Below are 14,594 nucleotides of genomic sequence, written 5' to 3'. Positions count from 1 at the left end.
CAGACCCACTGTGTCAGAAACACAGCAGTGGGCCCGGCAGAGATTCTAACAAGCTCCCCAGGGGGCTGTGATGCCTGCCAGAGCTGAAGGACCCCCGAGGTGGAACCTGAGGTCTCCGTTTCCCACAGGTCCCCCTGCATCCTCAGGCCTCTTCCCAGCTTGCCCCACTCATCTACATGAAGTGCTGATGCTGTCACCCGCTGTGCTTGTGACATCTGGCTTCACACTGCTTTCGTGCTGGGTATTTTGGGCATCCCCGATGGACTGTCGGGCTTCCCAGGTGGTGCTAGTGGTAAAGAATCAGCCTGCCAATGGAGGAGAAATAAAAGACTTCAGTCCCTGGGTCAGACAGATCCCCTGCAGAAGGGAATGGCAACCCACTCCAGTATTCTTGCCAGGAGAATCCCATGGACAGGGGAGCCAGACGGGCTACAGTCCATGGGGTCACAAAGAGTGGGACACAACTGAAGTGACTTAGCATGCTGGACTGTCGGGCACCTGGAACAGCCGTCTGCCAGGCAAGGCGTCTTGTTCTCTGCATGTCTGAGGGCAGGGAGCAGGCCAGACTATGAAGCCAGGAGTGTTGTAGCCGCACCTAAGACTCCAAGAGGAGCTGAAGAGAGTGCGTGAGAGGAGGCGGGGGGAGAGGACCGTGGATCTGGTCACTTTAAGCATGTCTGGCTCCTTCCCAGTCTGGGGGAGATGCCCAGCACAGTTCTGCTTGTTCACACATGTGTTTATGTGTTTCTGACTTTCATCCTGCTCTGAGCACTTTTCTGTGTGCTCACCTGACTCTACCTCAGAGGACACCCCCCCCCACCGCCCCCCGTAGGGATGGGCTCTTAGCCTCTCCAAGCCTGGACGCACACTCGGGGTCACAGAGGGCAAGGTGGAAAAGACCAGGAGAGAGGTCAGTGACTGTCCTGTCCCCTGAACCCTCGCTCCAAAAGCCTCCCACAGTCAAGGCTGCCTCAGGGAAAGTGGGCAGTGTGTCTTCCCAGGGGTTGGAGGAAGTACAGCAGGCTCAGAGTCTCCCGGGTTAGACGTGCGCTGCCAAGGCCAGGGCACATGGGATTTGTCTCAGTGCCCCACCCTGGCACTGTGCGTGGCACACAGCAGACACGCCCTAGAGTCTGCTGGCAAAAAAAGAAATGAAACTGCTGAACCAATGTCGAGGGAAAGGTCCTCCTCTCATCTGCTCGCTCACTCCTTCAACTGCTGGTTTATGGTGTGTGGCACATAGGGACTGTTGCAGAAACCAGTAATCAAGAAATCAAGCACCACACTAGCAGAGTTGGAGAACTCAGGTTTATTACGCCGGCTGGCCCAGAGGAGTTAACACTCTAAGCTCTAAGCCCCGAACAAAGGGGTTACAGGGTTTTCATAGACAGACTATAGTGGGCAACTATAGCTGGCTTAAAGCTCAACATTCAGAAAACTAAGATCATGGCATCTGGTGCCATCACTTCATGGCAAATAGATGGAGAAACAGTGGAAACGGTGACTGACTATTTTGGGGGGCTCCAAAATCACTGCAGATGGTGACTGCAGCCATGAAATTAAAAGACCCTTGCTCCTTGGAAGAAAAGTTACGACCAACCTAGACAGCATATTTAAAAGCAGAGACATTACTTTGCTGACAAAGGTCTGTCTAGTCAAGGTTATGGTTTTTCCAGTAATCATGTATGGTTGTGAGAGTCGGACTGTAAAGAAGGCTGAGCACCGAAGAATTGATACTTTTGAACTGTGTTGTTGGAGAAGATTCTTGAGAGTCCCTTGGACAGCAAGGAGATCCAACTAGTCAATCTTAAAGGAAAACAGTCCTGAATATTCACTGGAAGGACTGATACTGAAGCTGAAACTCCGATACTTTGGCCACCTGATGTGAAGAACTGACTCATTTGAAAAGATCCTGAGGCTGGGAAAGATTGAAGGCAGGAGGAGAAGGGGATGACAGAGGATGAGATGGTTGGATTGTATCACCAGCTCAATGGACATGAGTTTGAGTAAACTCCGGGAATTGGTGATGGACAGGGAGGCCTGGCGTGCTACAGTCCATGGGGTTGCAAAGAGTCGGACATGACTGAGCGACTGAACTGAACTGCACTGATAGTGGGCAACACTAGCTGCTAATAGGCTGGTTTAAACTAAGGGGTTTTGTGTGCATGTGGGAACAGCAGTCAAGATGGGGAGGGAGATGCATGACCTTTACACGGACAGGCATGATTAAGCAGGTTTGCAGGGGCTGGGCAATTGCAAAGAGCAGGACAAGGGTGAGTGAAATAAGGTCCAGTTCCTCGTATTGTAAGTCCCCACTTTCTGAGACTACATGACCCACGTGATCCAGACTTTGCAAGGAGCAAGCTGAGTTACAGAGGCAGAATGAGCAGTAGGTTATGTAAAATTTTAACTTTTTCTCTTCATTCCCTCCTCTTGATGCTTCTATCACTCATTGTAAAAACCATCATCTCGTGTTTTGGTAGGACATCCAGAGCTCCCCATCATTTAGGGGGCTATTACCATTTGTAACTTTATGGATTCAATCCAAGAGGTTATGAACTGTTGCTGCTGCTGCTAAGTCACATCAGTCATGTCCGACTCTGTGTGACTCCATGGATGGCAGCGCAACAGGCTCCTCCGTCCCCGGGATTCTCCAGGCAAGAACACTGGAGTGGGTTGCCATTTCCTTCTCCAATGCATGAAAGCAAAAAGCAAAAGTGAAGTCTCTCAGTCTGTCCGACTCTTCGCGACCCCATGGATTGCAGCCTACGAGGCTCCTCTGTCCATGGGATTTTCCAGGCAAGAGTACTGGAGTGGGGTGCCATTGCCTTCTCTGGGTTATGAACTGGGTAATTGCATTGAGAATGCAAGGGCCAAACAAGAGTGCTGCAAAGAGCACGAAGAGAGAGGCTGTTAAAGGCAGAAGGTATGATGCCCAGCTCCAGATATTGTTCCAATTACCCAAGGGATTACCTAGTTTCTCTCTCCTTTTTATGATTTGTTCCCTTAGCTGTTGGGCCATGTCCCTGACTATTCCTGATTGGTTTACATAAAAGCAGCATTCTTCATTTAAGAAGAGGCAGAGTCCTCCCTTTTCAGCTGTCAGTAAGTCCAGCCCCCTCCTATTTTGTAAAACCACCTCAGCCAAGGAGTCTAGTTGGTCCTGTAATGAAGAGCATAGCAATAATACCGATTAGGGATCGAGGCCAGGGTTGTGAATGAAAATCCGTTGATATTTTAATAGTCAGATCATCAAGCCATGTGTTGACCTGCTGCCAGAGTGTGGCTGGAGTGAGGCTGAAGAATCCTCAGGCTTCTGCTGTGCATTGACTGGTCAGCTTCCAGAGTGACTAGAGCAGGTCCCAGCGTCCTTTGTGGGTGAGGGCCGTTGTCTTTGGAACCGGACCTTGAGGAGGTTTTTGGGGTCCTGAACTGCTTTCCAGGTGTCATCACAGGAAGTAGCTGCCATCTTGACTCTGGTGTGGTGGACCCAAGGGATGACAGCAGTAGGGGTTGCCAGGATGACCGTGTGAGGGCCTGTCCAAACTGGCTGAAATGTTTTTTTTTTTTCCTAATCTTTAACCCATAGCTCATCTCCTGGCTGATAGGGATGAACCCAATTGCCCTAAGGAATGGGTGTCCTTTCTAAGGTTTCTCGGGCAATATGGCAGAAGACTTTTCCAGGGCTCGGAGATATCGGGACATCTCCAGGTCAGCTAGTTGTTGATGGTCTCCCTTGAGCTTTTCCATCACTGGGGGTGGTCTCCTGTATAAGATCTCAAAGGGAGAGTAGCCTGAGGGCCTCGGGGTGCATTTATGGAGGGAGATGAGAGTCCACAGAATGGTAAGACAGCTTGTTCCAGCATTGCCTGGGTGTTGGCCGGGGGATATTCTTATTGTACTACTATTTGGAGAAACAAACTTAACAAGAAAGTTAAATATGGCCCAAAGATGAATAGACGTAGGAAAGCTGCTGAGGGGCTAGCCAGGAGAACCAGGTCCAGACATTGGTTCATGACATTAGTGTTTCTCTAGGTATGAGAAGATTCAAGAATTTGGACTCATAAAAATCTGTACCTGAAAATATCTATCAGAAGCCCTGTTTTGGGGAGTTTTGTTTGTTTGTTTGGTTGGTTTTTGGTTTTTCCCGGAGCACAGAGTGCCTTATTTTTTTGTCTCCACCCTGAACTCCTTTCAAGGGGGTGTTGAAGGTCAGCATCTTGTAGTGGTCATGATTTAATCTTTGTAGAGGCAGCTGGCAAGGGGCAACTTTCAGTCAGCAGGGCCCCTTCACAGCCACACATCTGACCATATTTGGGGGGCATTTCATGGTCATTGTGTCCCATGATGCTGGGAAAGCTCATTCCCAGGTCTAACAAAGATTCCATGGACAGGCCACTCAATATGTTGTCATAGACCAGGCCTCATAAGTAGCAAAAGTCTCTGGACCATACCTGTCTTACTAGCCTCTTGGTCCAGGAAAATATTTCCTCTTGTTGCTTCTTCCCATATCTAGAGTTACATTATTACAATCATTGATCATATGGAATTATATATCACACATTTGGTAATGTAAGAAATAATCTTCTGAAACAAGTTACATAGAAAGGAATATAGCTAGCAGTTATTAGTAAGGTCACAAGCAAGAGTTGCAAAGAGTCAGATATGACTGAGCATAGCACAAGCAAAAATTTAATTCAAGAACTTTCACTGGGTATAGCCCAGTGTACCCCAGGTCATCTGACTCAGTTAAATGATTATAGCCAAGTGTTCATCTCCTGGTTGTACACCATGGAGCATCTGACCTTTATCCAAGATTGGTTACTGAGATAAGCTTTAGAAACAATCTTAGAGTGTCCTTTTTAATAACTTAATTAAAACTTTTAGCAATGTAACATAATAAGTTACATAAGACTCAAAAGTGAGTCTTAGTAAGCACAGACCTTAATTAACAAAACTAGAACTTAATATTCAGTGAACCATAATTTTTTTTGATAACTCATTGTGAGGGCATTAACACTGTAGCCAGGGAAGTCTTTAACCCATCAAATAAAAATGAAGTCTGTCAGGGAGCTGGGAAAAGCCAAGCAGCCATCTTGGATTTCCCATAGCCCTGGCTCTTTGATTTTCAGCTGTTGTTTATCCATTTTTAATTTCCTAATTCAGGAGCAGATTATAGCCATGTTTTAAGGACATCAGGATAGCAAAAGTCTAACTGTGATGGGTTATTTTTGTAGAAGCAGAATGAGCTTTGTCTATATGTACCGTAATCTTAAATAATGTTTATTTACTTTACCAAAGTAACAAAAAGGTTTAAAAAATAAATGTATCCAGGAAGGGGAACACATGTAAACCCATGGCTGATTCATGTCAATGTATGGCAAAAACTATTACAATATTGTAAAGTAATTAGCCCCCAACTAAAATAAATAAATTTATAAAAAAAAAAAATGTAAATCACTTAAAGGCAAAGAAATTCATAATCTGTTATCAAAAGGTGCATTCTAAGAAAACTTTGTTCTCTAAACAGAGAGAAGACCAAATTCCAGTCTGGTCCCAGCTTACTGTTAATAACAAAATTTGTTTGTTTATCTGCTTAATCTTAGAAAATCTTTTCCATAAATTTTGAAGAACTAGCAGTATTCTTCTAAAGGCATGAGTGTAAAACCATAAAAGTCTTGTTTAAAATCTGATTCTATTGCATTGACAAAGAAACCTGGTCATAACACTTTAATATGATAACTAGAATTATAATTGACCACATTTTATCGGGGCATATCCTATCTATATGAATTTCACATGATTTTAGAATATCTATATTAGTGACATCAACCATCCAGTATAACCTGAAAAGATTTATCACCCCTTCAACAGTACTTCTTATGCAATTTAACATGTCCAACAAACCCAGGTAGCTTAATAGCTCTTTGGGATGTCTCAGGGGCCCTCTGAAGCATCCCAAAGTTACCTAGAAGTCAAGTTATTTAGGAAGTTTTGTCAATAAATATCAAAAGGGTTTATAACACTCAGTCAGGTAGGCTCATATGAGTCACTGTGAAATAATAGTTATTTGCTTAGCCAAAGGTAACAAAAGATTTCAAAGATAAATGTAGAACAGATCAATTGAGGTAAAGAAACTTAAATCTATTATTAAAAGCAATTCAACATCTGAAGACAGTATGTCCTCTTAACAGAGAGAAAGGCTGAACTCAAGTTTTGCACTGGCTTTCTTTAAACTCACTTAGGTAAACTTAATTAAATTTATTTAAACTTAATCAGTCCTAACCCATGCACAAAACTTTTTTTCAGGGTCTACTTTCCACAAACTTTTTAATCACTTTATGTAATAACCACCTGTAAGTCAGATCTACTTTTTTTTCCCTTTATAAAATGTAGTTTTATTTTTTATATCTTCTTTATTAAAAAAACATACATCCTACTTCTTTATTAGATTAGCAAACAAACATTAATACTTGATATTTAATATTGAATATGTCTCAGTTTCCGTGAATCTGAAATTTATTTAGGTTAATTTTCCTTGTATTTAGACTTGTTTGATTTGTAAGCACTTACTTTTCTTTAGGCCAATTAAATTAGAACTCATTTACAACTTCAACAATATTATCAGAAAAAAACAAAGGCATACACTGAGACATACATAAATCCAGACTGACAGACTGACAGAGATCTTATAGTTTTCTGTTTGAGATTTAAAATACCTCTTTGACCCCATTTTTTTTTCTTTGCTTGAATTTCTAATTTGCCCAAGGCTGAGGTCTCAGGCAAAGTTGGCTGTGTGTTTCAAGGACATGGAAAAGGTTAACTTCTAGCTTTTTCCTAGGCAGGACTTTAAACAAGCTAGTTGTTTTTAATTGCCTATGCAGAAAGAATTGGTTTTGCAGTTTCCAGAAAGAAAAATTTCTCTCTATTCAATCAGCAGCCACACACTCACCATCATTCAGAGGCTATCACAGTGCCTCCGTTTTCCCGAATCCCCAGGTTTCCTTAACTCTTGCTCCCTTCCTGGGAGCCCAAGGAGAGGATCAGTCTCCTCTTCTACCCATTGGGGTAGGACCTGACTGGGGGCTGGCCCCGGGGCCTTAACTGATCCTGTGGCCCTTATTAGTGGGTTGGTCTATCCCTCCAATGAGTCCAGTCAGGGCATCGAAACACTGGTCCGAAAGAGAACCTGGAGTACTGTCAAGTGGCACAACTCCTCAATCGTCTTGGGCTTCCTTCACTCCAGCCCAGCTGAACCACCAGTCCAGCAGCTCAAGGGGCCGGCATGGTTGGAATCTCACTGGGGCCTCCAGAAATATTGCAGAAACCGGTAATCGAGAAACCAAGCACCATACTTGGAGAGTTGGAGAACTCAGGTTTATTACGCCAGTGGGCCCAGAGGAGTTAACTCTCTAAGCTCTGAGCCCCCAACAAAGAGGTTACAGAGTTTTTATAGACAGAGCATAGTGGGCAACACTAGCTGTTAATAGGCTGGTTTAAACTAAGGGGTTTTGCGCATGCATGGGAACAGCAGTCAAGATGGGGAGCGGAATGCCTGACCTTTACACGGACAGGCATGATTAAGCAAGTTTACAAGGGGTGGGCAATTGCAAAGAGCAGGACAAGGGTGAGTGAGATAAGCTCCTGTTCCTCATATTTCAAGTCCCAGCTTTCTGAGACTACGTGACCTACGTGATCCAGACTTTGCAAGGAGCAAGCTGAGTTACAAAGACAGAAGGAGCAGGAGGTTATGTAAAATTTTAACTTTTCCTCTTCAGTACCAGGCCTGCTACAGACACAGGTTGGGGTGGGGCTTCAGTGACTGCTCAGTTTAGTAGAGGAAGCAAGGCCTGTCCATCAAGACCTGTGACCTGTGTGAGAAAGTGGAGAAAAGTGGGTGCTGTGGAGATGCTCACACAGGAGCTGTCAACCATTTCACTCCTGAACCACCAGTTGGCTTCTGCTGCCTCAGCTGACCTGGGTGCCTTCTGATCTCACCAACCCCACAAAATACAATCTGGGCCACCGGCTGAGAGGAAAGGAAGGGAAGAGAGAGGTGATCTCTAATTTGTGCAGGTGTGGTGCTAGGAGCCGGAAGTCCTCACCACCCCCAGGGGGAGGTGCGTCTGCAAGGGAAAGATGATCAGAATAATAATGGGCACAAATACTTAGAATGACTATTATCTTTACAGTAGCAGCAGCCACAGTATCAATAGCTGCTTCTATTTCCCAAGTTCTCACTAAGACCCAAGCCCTTGGGCCAGGCGTGTTTTCCGTGTTATGTCATTTACTCATCCCAACAATGGGAGTAGATATTTTAGCCTAAGTTTTCAGGTAAGGAACTCAATATTAGGAGTTGAGGCATTAGGCATCTTGTCAAACCCTAAGAGGTACTCCAGAAGGTACCTCAGCAAAGAAGAGAGGGCAAAGGAGAGAATATGGAATTAGAGACCAATAGCCTGTCTGAGACTCACCTGGCTCTGTCAGTTACTAGGCGCAGGGCCACCACCTACAGCTTCCCAGGTTGTGCACAGTACAGCTCCAGGAGGTACCATTCACTTAGACTACAATGTGAATGTTGCCCCAGGTTGGGCAATGTGGGGCCCCAGTGAGCTCACTCCATGGCCACCTAAACTTCCTCTTCTGGTTTTATAAGGTCTGAGCAGGTATCTGCACAAAGGTTTTGTAAGCAGAGCAGAGAAGGGCTACTCAGGTACCCGAGGCTCGTAGGACTCCTGCCTTTTCACAGGATGCCCCCTTGATGGAGAAATGTCCATGTGTCACCGAGATTAGCCAAGACTTGGCTGGACAAAGTAATCCAACAACCTCCCATGTAATGCTCTGGCCCAGGGATGAGCTGGAACCAGGGCCAAGAACTTGTATCTTTGAGATGCCAGCTCTTCATTGGTGAACACTCTCACCAGGACCTCGTTCCAGCAGGAAAGCCACCGACAGATGGTTCTGCTTTGCAGCATAATGGAAACTTAGGCCCACTTTCCTCTCCTTTAAAGTGTGTGCCAGCACCAGCCATTCTTGGAAGGAAAGGATACCCAAGGAGAAGGAGTTAAGAGCCAAGAGTGTAATTCATGGTGAGCTGCAAGCTTCCTCCCAGCAGGAGCTGGGAATGGGGTATTAAACTGGGTGTGAACCCAGCACAAAATCCTCATGAGATTCAGTAGCATAGGGCTTAGAGGGAGACTTCCAAATAGATGAAAATGAAATGGCAGCTAGCCTGTTTGTCCTTGGAAATCACAAGTTCTTATGGAAAGAAAAAACTGGCCTCAGATATGAATGTCCGGGCCTGGGGAGCAGCATGTCAGAAACTTCAAGGACTGAATGCCCTCCTGCAGTGTGCCATCCCAGAATTCATGCCCAGTCCACTCTGACCCTTTCTCCCAGTCACCCTCCCACTATTCCAGACTTGCCTGTCTCTTTGCATGAGGCCTCAGGCAGCACTCACCATGGTTTGGAAAAGCTCTGTGGGTGCTAGGCTTGCTCCCCCATCCTGAGACACTGCCAAGCAGGCTTGGAGGATGCAAGCCCCTAACTATTAGGCATTGGGGGTGGGGACATCTGTGTGGACCACTTTTGGAGTGTCCCACAGCTCCTAGTCTTGCTGTTCTGAGGACAACCCTACTCAAAGGAGTGGGTGACACAGCTTGCTAAGGGTGAGCTGGGACCTCTCTATGTTGCTGGTTGGTCTAGGGGCAAAGACCCCCAAGCTGCATCTGTGGATTTGTGGATGGGATTTGGAGATACCTGACGATCTCTGTTGCTCACCTGAATTGAAACTATCAGCAAGGAGGTTCAAGGCCAGCTTCTTTTTCTGTGGATCAGGCCACAGATTAGCTCAAAAGCCACATAGAGAGGGAGGCAGTGAGAGAAGGGAGTCAGAAAGACAGTTCCTTCCTGAGTTCACTGAGCTTTCCCATTTCTGAGTGAGTCCAGGTCTTCCTGAGCCTAGGCATTCCTTCGGGTTCCCTGTGTTCTTGTAATAAATGTGCCTTATATGCACATCTTTCCTTCTTTTGCCTATTTAAGTGGGTTTCTGCTAGTGACCACTGAAAACTAACTTGCCCCCACTGCCACTCCCAGTGGTGCGGTGGTGGAAACTGCAATTTAAGACATAATTTCCCAACCTTAGGATTAAAATACAGGGCTCAGACACGGAAACTTGCATGACTGCCTAATGACGGTCTGACATGCATGAAATTAATCCTTACAATGTCCTTTGAGGCAGTTATTATTTCCAGTTTGTAAGTAAAAGCATTGAGGCTCAGAGATGTAAGCAACTTGCCTGTGGTCACACCACTCCTGCTGACTCACTGTTTTTATTCCTCGCCTTGTTCAATTCACCCCTCAGTGCTGGAGATCGCTGGTCAGAAGCGCTCCCAGAATTAACACTAGCCAGAGCATGGTGGCTTCCCAGGTGGCGCTAGTGGTAAAGAACCTGCTTGCCAATGCAGGAGACGTAAGAGATGCAGGTTTGATCCCTGGGTCAGGAAGATCCCCTGGAGGAGGGCATGGCAACCCACTGCAGTATTTTTGCCTGGAGAATCCCTTGAACAGAGGAGCCTGGTGGGCTACAGTCCATAGTGTTGCAAAGAGTTGGACACGACTGAAGCACCTTAGCACAGCATAACACAGTCAGAGCATGACTCTGAAGAGTTGACTAGTCTCATTAAGGCCCTGACACATGTTTTAAATTTCATTTTCTCTGGCCCTGGGGAAGATGCTAAAGCAGCCAAGTAGACAGCAGCTGTGGACAGAGCCCTTCCTGGGGGGCTCACTCAGTTACTCTTCCCTTTAGACTGATCCTCTGTGTGCTGCTGGGGCTGTTGCTTGGAGAGGAGGAGGCGGGTCTGCCTCTGAGAGCTCCCAGTCCTGGTCGCCAGGCCAAGTGCAGCCTCAGACCCCCTGAGGCAGATTCACCAAGGGTTCCTGCTCTGAGATGCATTGAATTAGCATCTGCAATGTCAGTCCTGGTATCTGCGTGCTTGAAGGCAGATGCTAAGAGTTTTACACACACTTGGGCTTCAGGCTTGGGCACCATTTTGGAGATGCTGAGGAGCCTGCATCCTCCAAGTGAGCCAAAAGTTCTCCTCACGGGAGCGTCCCAAGTGCTTCGCTGACATTCCTTCCCTTCATTAGTGCTTTTGGTTTCTGTTGGAGCCACTCAACCAGGGAGTTGCTCAGGAAAGCAGATGTGGATGCTGCTGTCCTGCCGTCTTCCAGGAATGTGGGAGGTCGTCCTGGGCGCTTCTGAGAAGCGGGCTGTCCTGCTGACTGAGACAGTGAGGACCCCCAGAAACAACTGGGTGGTTTCCAAGCGCTGCAGAGGCCCCAGGCCCTGAAAGCAGCACTCATGGCTGTTGCCGAGGAGAAGAAGAGAACATCTTGCAGAGAGCCCCCAAGCTGGAGAAGATGGCAGTCACAGTAGAATCTATATAAAGGAGGGCCTGGAAGCAATCGAGCTGGACAGAGGCTCTGTGAGGTGGAAACCATCTTGCACCTCTTGCCAGGCTGAGAAAACTCAAGTCGTCCATCTCAAATGTGGTGCCAGGTGGAGAGCTGGAGTCAGCACCACAGGCCCTGGTGGTCAGGGGCTGAGCCTCCTCTCAGGTCCAACCTAATGAGCCACACAGTACTGCAGCCTGGGCTGAAAAGAACCTCTGATTTTTCCACAGAAATTGAAAATCCTGATTTCATATGAAATCTCCCAATTTTTAATAAAATGTTGGCAACTAAGTTAATTTACAAACAATATTCACAGCCAAATCACTATGTCTGCTAGCCGAATGTAGCCTGTGGCTGTTTGTGGCCCCTGTCATTGGCTTTATCTAAGAGGCAACAGGTCCATGAGGAGTGACCATGGGCTTGGTCAGAACAATGCCCTCTAGTGGGCAGCCTCACAGGCCAGGGCTGAAGGCCAGCCCTTTCAGAACCGACTGGACACACGCTGGGCTTGTGGGAGGGATAACCTAACCTTGGAGGACCCAGCTGGCATGGGGGCATGCTTGGCTAGGAGCCTTTCTTTATACTTGGAACAAATATCTGACTATCTCCTCTATGCCAGGCACTGGTATCTGGTAGTGTATTAACTTTCTGTGGCTGCTGTAACAAATCACCACCAACTTGGTGGCTTAAAAGAGTTCCGTCACAGTTCTCACAGTTCCCTCACAGTTCCCTCACAGTTCTCACAGTTCCCTCACAGTTCTCACAGTTCCCTCACAGTTCCCTCACAGTTCCCTCACGGTTCTCACAGTTCTCACAGTTCCCTCACAGTTCTCACAGTTCCCTCACAATTCTCACAGTTCTCACAGTTCCCTCACAGTTTTCTCACAGTTCTCTCACAGTTCTCACAGTTCTCTCACAGTTCCCTCACAGTTCTCACAGTTCCCTCACAGTTCTCACAGTTCCCTCACAGTTCCCTCACGGTTCTCACAGTTCTCACAGTTCCCTCACAGTTCTCACAGTTCCCTCACAATTCTCACAGTTCTCACAGTTCCCTCACAGTTCTCACAGTTTCCTCACAGTTCCCTCACAATTCTCACAGTTCTCACAGTTCTCTCACTGTTCCCTCACAGTTCCCTCACAGTCCCTCACAGTTCTCTCACAGTTCTCACAGTTTCCTCACAGTTCCCTCATCATTCTCTCACAGTTCTCTCACAGTTCCCTCACAATTCTCACAGTTCTCACAGTTCTCTCACTGTTCCCTCACAGTTCCCTCACAGTTCTCAAAGTTCCCTCACAGTCCCTCACAGTTCTCTCACAGTTCTCACAGTTCCCTCACAGTTCTCTCACAGTTCTCACACAGTTCTCTCACAGTTCTCACAGTTCCCTCACAGTTCCCTCACAGTTCCCTCACAGTTCCCTCACAGTTCTCTCACAGATCTCACAGTTCTCTCACAGTTCCCTCACAGTTCTTTCACAGTTCTCACACAGTTCTCTCACAGTTCTCACAGTTCCCTCACAGTTCTCAAAGTTCCCTCACAGTTCCCTCACAGTTCTCTCACAGTTCTCACACAGTTCTCTCACAATTCTCACAGTTCCCTCACAGTTCTCTCACAGTTCCCTCACCATTCTCTCACAGTTCCCTCACAGTTCTCAAAGTTCCCTCACAGTTCCCTCACAGTTCCCTCACAGTTCTCTCACAGTTCTCACAGTTCCCTCACAGTTATCTCACAGTTCTCACACAGTTCTCTCACAGTTCTCACAGTTCCCTCACAGTTCCCTCACAGTTCTCTCACAGTTCTCACAACTCCCTCAGTTCTCACAGTTCCCTCACAGTTCCCTTACAGTTCTCTCACAGTTCCCTCACATCTCTCTCTCTCACAGTTCACTCCCATAGTTCCCTCACAGTTCTCACAGTTCCCTCACAGTCCCTCACAGTTCTCACAATTCTCTCACAGTTCCCTCACTTCTCTCTCTCTCATGGTTCACTCCCATAGTTCTCTCACAGTTCCCTCACAGTTCTCACAGTTCCCTCAAAGTTCTCGCAGTTCTCACAGTTCCCTCACAGTTCTCACAGTTCTCACACTTCTCTCACTGTTCCCTCACAGTTCCCTCACCATTCTCCCACAGTTCCCTCACAGTTCCCTCACGGGTCTCTCTCACTGTTCCTTCACAGTTCTCTCACAGTCCCTCACAGTTCCCTCACAGTTCCCTTACAGTTCTCACAGTTCCCTCACAGTTCCCTCACAGTTGTCACAGTTCCCTCACAGTTGTCACAGTTCCCTCACAGTTCTCACAGTTCTCTCACAGTTCTCACAGTTCCCTCACAATTCCCTCATGAGTCTCTCTCACTGTTCCTTCACAGTTCTCTCACAGTCCCTCACAGTTCCCTCACAATTCTCACAGTTCTCTCACAGTTCTCACAGTTCCCTCACAGTTCCCTCACGGGTCTCTCTCACTGTTCCTTCACAGTTCTCTCACAGTCCCTCACAGTTCCCTCACAGTTCCCTCACAATTCTCACAGTTCTCTCACAGTTCTCACAGTTCCCTCACAGTTCCCTCACGGGTCTCTCTCACTGTTCCTTCACAGTTCTCTCACAGTCCCTCACAGTTCCCTCACGGGTCTCTCTCACTGTTCCTTCACAGTTCTCTCACAGTCCCTCACAGTTCCCTCACAGTTCCCTTACAGTTCTCACAGTTCCCTCACAGTTCCCTCACAGTTCTCACAGTTCCCTCACAGTTCCCTCACAGTTCCCTTACAGTTCTCACAGTTCCCTCACAGTTCCCTCACAGTTCTCACAGTTCCCTCACAGTTCCCTCACAGTTCCCTTACAGTTCTCACAGTTCCCTCACAGTTCCCTCACAGTTCTCACAGTTCCCTCACAGTTCCCTCACGGGTCTCTCTCACTGTTCCTTCACAGTTCTCTCACAGTCCCTCACAGTTCCCTCACAGTTTTCTCATAGTTCCCTCACAGTTCCCTCACAGTTCCCTCACAGTTTTCTCACAGTTCTCTCACAGTTCTCACAGTTCTCTCACAGTTCCCTCACAGTTCCCTTACAGTTCTCACAGTTCCCTCACAGTTCCCTCACAGTTCTCACAGTTCCCTCACAGTTCTCTCTCTGGCAGTTCACTCCCATAG

At 47.0% G+C, this 14,594-nt stretch overlaps 1 long non-coding RNA gene across 2 annotated transcripts; it reads right to left on the bottom strand.

Moving 5' to 3' along the window:
* Nucleotides 1-7,360: 7,360 nt before the first annotated feature.
* On the bottom strand, nucleotides 7,361-14,267 carry LOC145530291 (uncharacterized). Of its 2 annotated transcripts, none has more exons than XR_014071639.1 (2): nucleotides 9,781-14,267; nucleotides 7,361-7,871 (listed from the first exon to the last, which is right to left on the bottom strand). It is a non-coding gene; the product is annotated as an uncharacterized LOC145530291 (long non-coding RNA). The 2 variants fall into 2 exon arrangements; XR_014071638.1 differs by having other exon boundaries at nucleotides 8,475-13,275.
* Nucleotides 14,268-14,594: the final 327 nt, after the last annotated feature.

The sequence above is a fragment of the Giraffa tippelskirchi genome, chromosome 12, assembly GCF_054371585.1.
Source record: "Giraffa tippelskirchi isolate mGirTip1 chromosome 12, T2T-mGirTip1v1.2.pri, whole genome shotgun sequence".
Taxonomy (NCBI): domain Eukaryota; kingdom Metazoa; phylum Chordata; class Mammalia; order Artiodactyla; family Giraffidae; genus Giraffa; species Giraffa tippelskirchi.
The sequence above is the reverse complement of the archived record's forward strand: the minus strand, read 5'-3'. Positions and strand labels throughout refer to the sequence as shown.